Raw genomic sequence first — 6,000 nt, 5'->3', positions numbered from 1 at the left:
GAGATGATGCTGTTATTTCAACAAAAGTCCTCCTCCTGACTGAAATAAATCTGTGTAGATTCACTGTAGAAGTCTTGAAAACCTCTGTATAAAAATCGGATTTCATTTTGCATTAAAGTGAATAGCCTTGAAACTTCCCATGCAGTCAGGTTAAAGCCATTAAAACATCACACAGCTACACCAAGTAGGCAGCCTGTAAATCACTTACCCTCTTCAGCTGCAAGTGCTTCTCTGCCTTCCCCCACAGCTGTCTTACTAGCACATGCATTCAGAAACACCCAAGGACAGAGCTCCTATTCACATTTTTCACAGTGCTACAAAACAAAATGCAACAAACCTAAACCCAAACCAAACAACGGCATATTTTGATGGGTGTTTGCAGTCTGACCTTACCTCTGCCTGCCTTATGCTTGAACAAGCTTGTGTGTGGAAATATTAACTGTCACTTAGCGAGACCGCGTCCAACCAATGTTACTTGTCAGCGGAGGTGACAATATAGAGCCACCAATGCAATCGGTGTTTGAAGCTGCCAGTTTCCTGCTTGAAGGAGAAAGGAGCGACATGAATGGGGGTGCTGGGGGAGCCGAGCTTGGGGGTGACTCTGGTTTGGAAGGCAGAAATGCCCCTTGATTCAAGCTGAATATCCTGCTCCATAAGCCCCACCTCCTCCTCAGTCAGCTGAACGCCATCCATGCCCCTTTTTTTTAGTTTGATCTAGCCTCTTTTGATGACTAAGGGAAGAGGGAGATTATAGTTTAAGTATATAATTTTCATTTGATGTGACAGGTTAAAGCTATGTGCGTTTAGAGAAGGCTTAGATTATTTTAGTTCAATTACAACACTGATTTAGGCCCTGACTCACTCTTTGAGGCCTGATTTCATGTAGACATATGTTGACTTAGATTTACTGCTAATGAAATATAAGCATGTTTACATTACTCTGCTTAAACGTTTTGCTGGTGTAGGGGCGGGCTTACACAGCAAGCACAATCCTGAATCAGAGGTATAGAGAAGTTGATTTTGCACGTTGGTTTTTTTTCCAGCACAAAGGCTAGATATTTCAGAGTTTATTTTTCTTCCTCTTCTGCCCCTCCCAGACCTTAGCCTGTAATCTCCAAGTGCAATGTGTGCTTTTCAGCGTGCAGTCCTGCCAGAGACCGAATGCCCTCAAGTCTCCCTGGCTTTACCGACAGCTGGGCAGGCTAAGAGCTGCAGAGAAGCAAACTGCTAAAACTCACAAAGCAAGCTGGGAGCAGTAACCTGTCACTGGCACGGCTGAAGGGAGTTGAAACAGGTTTTATATGAAAAGGCAACGCATTCCCATTTCAGTACACTCTTTGGCTAGGACTGTCCCGAGGGCTGCCGGTGAGTGATGTGATGTGCAGCAGCTGTGCGGGTAGAGGTGTGAACTCCAGCCCTCTGCTGGTTTCCCATTTCTTATGGGAAAATGTCCCACGTTCAGGTGGAGGGCAGGAAATTTGGTTGCAGAAGCTTTTGTGTGTCCAGTATCTCTCAGACTTTGTAGGTCAGACTGTGACAAAGTTAGCAGTTTCCCAAAACTAAAGCAAAGGGGTTTTTAGGAACTTGGAGCACCGGAGGTAGATAGTCATGCATGCAGATGGAGGCACAGGGGCAAACCCCCATGCTTTTTTGGAGCAGTTCTCTCTGCAGTAAATTTGGAAGTGGATCTGAACCTGTCTTCTTACTTGTATTTCTCCTGCAAAGTAGAACAAACAAACAGCATTTTTTATGTCTCCTTCACTACATCTATCCATCTCTAGCCTTGGAGTGGAGGGGGAGGAGAAAGGGAGCTGCCAGGAGCCCGTAGTGATTGATTCGTCTCTTGTTTTTTATGCTGTGCTAGAACAACCTGTTTCAAAATGACAATGACAAATCAAAGCGAATATTTCTTGCTAGAAATTCAAACTCCCTGAATTGTTAGTGGGTATTTTGCTATTAAATGGGCTTCTTTATCCATAACATTTATTTGGAAATATTCTTCTCTGCTTGAGCTTGCAGCCCTTAGGAGAGAAATGTTTTTCCCTGAAGCCGTTTCCTCCAATACTTGTTGTCATGTGAAACTGCCAGTGATTGCTATTACTGGGGGACAGTTTGCGTATATACAAAGGTAAAAATGCTGCACTTCTCCACTTGCACCAAGAAGTATTGAAAGTGGCCCTGGAAAGGGATCGGACATCTCGCCTGGACTCGGACCAGCCCTAAAGCAAAGGCTGGACTATGCTCGGGGCCGAGCCCCGTGCTGAACCTGAGCTGGTGCCCAAACAGCAAAGTGTCAGGGGTCAAGCAAAGACAGGGATCTGAGGAGAGGGGCGATGAAGTGGCCAGGCAGAGAGTGGAGACCGAGGACTGGGAAATGGGTGCAGCCACCCCGCCGACACTGCTGCCCGGGGGCACGCGCAGGGTGGTGTTTGCTCCCCTTTGCCCTTTTCACCAGATTGCCATTCCTCATCAGGGAAAATCCCGTGACTCCAAGGGTGCCTCAATGCAGCCCTTTTAGTAGAGGGAGATTTCTCTCCCACTGTGCAAATCAAGGCAGCGTTGCCTGTAATTGGGAGCATGGAGCTGAACCTTCCCAGCGCTGGGAAGGGCTGGCTCTGCTCTGACACGATTTCCAGCTCCGTGAGCACTGCTCACGCGGCTGGGAGGCCATTGCCTCCCCCCTCCCATCCAAAATATTCAAAAGAAAAACATATGCAGACAGTTCCTAACTTTCCCTTCCCTGCCGATGGAGCTGCAGCGGTACAGTTGGTCTGTTACCTCCGGGAGAGAGGGAGGGAGGCAGAGAGAGGGAGGGAGAGAGGGAGGGAGGAGGGAGAGAGGGGAGAGACAGGCGGCGAGCTCCGGCTACCGCTGCAGCATCGCTGCCTTCCCTCGCTTCTCGCTCAGGAGACACAGACGATCATGCACCACTTCACTCGGGACGGCCGGGCTGCGGGGGGATCGGGGGAGACTTCACAAAGTGCAGCCGGTGCCCCCCGGTAGGAAGGGCAGCCCGCCCGCTCGCTGCAGCTCCCGCGCAACACGGCCAGAGCCGCCGGAGGAAGCATTGCAGCCTCGGAGGTGAGGAGGTGCCCGTTTCTTTCCCTAACTCCAACTGCAGGTATGACCGTGGGCAGGGGAGTCCGTTTGCCCACGGACGCGCCCTTGGACCCCCGTCACCGACTTGCCGAAACTCGCTGACCGCCGCGGCTGGGTTAGGAGAGTAAGCTAAGAGGGGGCGGCAGGTGGGACAACCAGCATCGAGGTCCAGACCTCCCTGCCCGGGGGAGTCACTCGCCCGAGCCGAGCGGCGTGCGGCCCCACGGCGCGTGGGGTTCGGCTGAGGGCTCCGGACTGCAGCGCCCGTCCTCTGGTAAAACGGGCGATGAGGTGCATCGCGCTAATTGGCATGAGGGGTAGACTGATTTGATGGTAAGAAGGTACTAATAAGGAATCGCGTTTGCCAGAGGATTTAGTGTGCGCTTTATCACGGGGAAACATTTTGGCAGCCTGTGAACCTGTCCCCAGATAAAGACCAGGATTTGTTAGGACAAATACAGGGCAGTGTTTTCCTCGCTGTCCTGCGTGTTTGCTGAGACCTTGGATAAAATACTTAAAAAGAAGAAGATCTATGAGGTACAAGTAAGGAATTAAAAAAACAGCCGTTGGGCCTGATCCTGCAAACATTACTGTGTATAATCAGCACTTTTAAAGCCAAGTAGTTTTTTACAAAGTATTTGCCAGCGTGATGGCCCCACAGTGGGATTTCTGTTCCTCTGCTTTCTGCCTTAGCCCTGCTAATCAAAAGAGAAGCCGGACACCATCCCTCCTGGTTAGCATTTGGCACAGGGCCGGGGCGGTGAGGGGAGTCTGAGTGGCTGTCCCTGGGCTGTCTCTGCCCTGAGTGGAAACTATATGATGCCCAGGAACGTTATCCTCCTGAAGTACCAGACTGCTTCTTTAATAGACATGTAAATGCAAAGACTTAGTTTAACTGTTGTATTGACAGGGGAAGAATAAAGCTGCGAACGCTAAAAAATGAGCGTGCCAAGTGGCAGCATGAAACAAAAGGGCACAGAACGGCACGAGCACCAGGCTTACCTACTCCGTGCAAGTGTTGCCCCAGCTTAAAATAGGGAAAAAAACATCTGAAAGGTAGCATCCTGACAAGTCCTTACCCTACAATGGTATTGGCAGGGCTGATCAGCACTGTCTTTATGAAAGATTTATGAGTGACGTTGGAATGTCTTTATTGGTAATTTTTCCTGTTTTGAACACTTTTTGTACAATCTGCATAGCTATCTTGTCTCTGCAGTGCTCTTTTACTTCTTACTCTGTGTATCTTGAGTTTGCTTCTGAGGGAGAAGAGCAAGACCCTCATCCTGTCTGAAATACTATTTTAAGGTTGATTTTTTTTTCTCATTAAGATAAAAAATCCAATGAGTAACACTACTTGTAAATGAGGGTGCAATAAATAATTTTGGGGGGGGACACAGACATACAATTTCTGAAGAATGGTGCTTCTATAGCTCAGAGAATCAGGCTTTTGGAGTCCTAGCATTGACAGCAAGAGCTTAAAGCAGAATTTTTTCTCATTGCTTTATTTGTTTATGAAGATAAGAGTGTGGCTGTGACTCGGATTTTTCTTCCTGTTCAGCACAATGAACCATGGGTTTATATAGGGTAAAGTTGCTCTGATTCATCCCATCGTGGACAATTGCTCATCTTCGGTGAGATCTGGAGTTTGGAATATAGCAAGTAAAATAGTAACTGTAGTAAAATTGCTGATTCATGAGGCAATTCTTATAAAAGTTAAATATGCTCATTAGCATCAGTGATAAACAGAAGATGGGGGAAGATTTTTATTGTAGGAATAGAGGGAGCATTAGAAGAAGCGAGTCTATTAGCATTGAAGAGAAACCCAGAAAGGAACGTTTGGTACACAGGGGGTGAAAGGAAGGCAGAGACAGAAAGAGAAGACTTTTAGGCTGAATGTTTGGAAAAAATGACTACCAAGACAAGGAAAGGTCCTTCTGGGAGAACAAGGAGGGAGCGCCCCAGAGGCATTGTTGTTTTCTCTGCCTACGAGAGAGGGTGCCTCTTTGCTGGTTGCCTGCCAGCTGTGTTTGGGTCGCCTGTAGAAGTGGATTAAGTCAAAACTGTCCAAATATGCTCCTAAAAAGACAAAAAGCACCTGCACCGGGGGCTGGACTCTAATGGCTGTCTTGTACAGTTTCTCCGTGTTGGTAGTCTGAACTTTGCAACAGGGTGCCTAACAACCCATATGGCAACCTCCACTGCAACATCTTTCTCATCTTTCTCCTTCCTGGAAAAGGGATCTGGCCTTACTACACATCCAAGCTGACATTTTAGTGGGCTTTCTAGGGCCCGGATTCATCAAGAGAATTTTGCAGGCAGCTTGGAAAAGCAAAATTGTATTTTAAAATAGAAGTAAGCTTTCTTGACTTGGCTAAAGTCCCTGGAAATACATTTCTTTTTGACTCTTCAGATGCAGCACTTCTTTCCCGTGACATTATGAGAGCAACTTCACCTCCCGCCAAACGTTTTGCTGGTTTTCAGGGAAAAACTGCATTTTGGTCTGAGGGTGCTGTTTGGCTTTTTCAAATGAATGTCATGAGCAAGTGGTCATGGTTGGGTGGATGAGATCAAGGTGCACCGAGAGCTAATGGCTCTTGATGATTTTTTTAATAAAGAGGAAGATGCAGCCTCTGATTCAGAAGATCCCTGTGCCATAAATGCCTTCCCTCTGTGAGAATACGCTCACTATGATCTTTATTCTCCTTTAGGCATCGGTGGCCCGAGTAGTCTCTGGCAGAACCCAGAGGCCATGTGGACCTCTGGTCTGGGCCATTGCAGCCATTTTAGTAATGGAAATCTCCACACCTGAGGTGACACTTCTGTATCTGAACTGGAAAGACTGTGTTTTCCAGTGGATGAGACACGCAAATGTTTGTTCTTTCCCTTGTAATAATAAGGATG

This window comes from Harpia harpyja, chromosome 8, assembly GCF_026419915.1.
Source record: "Harpia harpyja isolate bHarHar1 chromosome 8, bHarHar1 primary haplotype, whole genome shotgun sequence".
Taxonomy (NCBI): Eukaryota; Metazoa; Chordata; class Aves; order Accipitriformes; family Accipitridae; genus Harpia; species Harpia harpyja.
Note: the sequence above shows the minus strand (reverse complement) of the source record.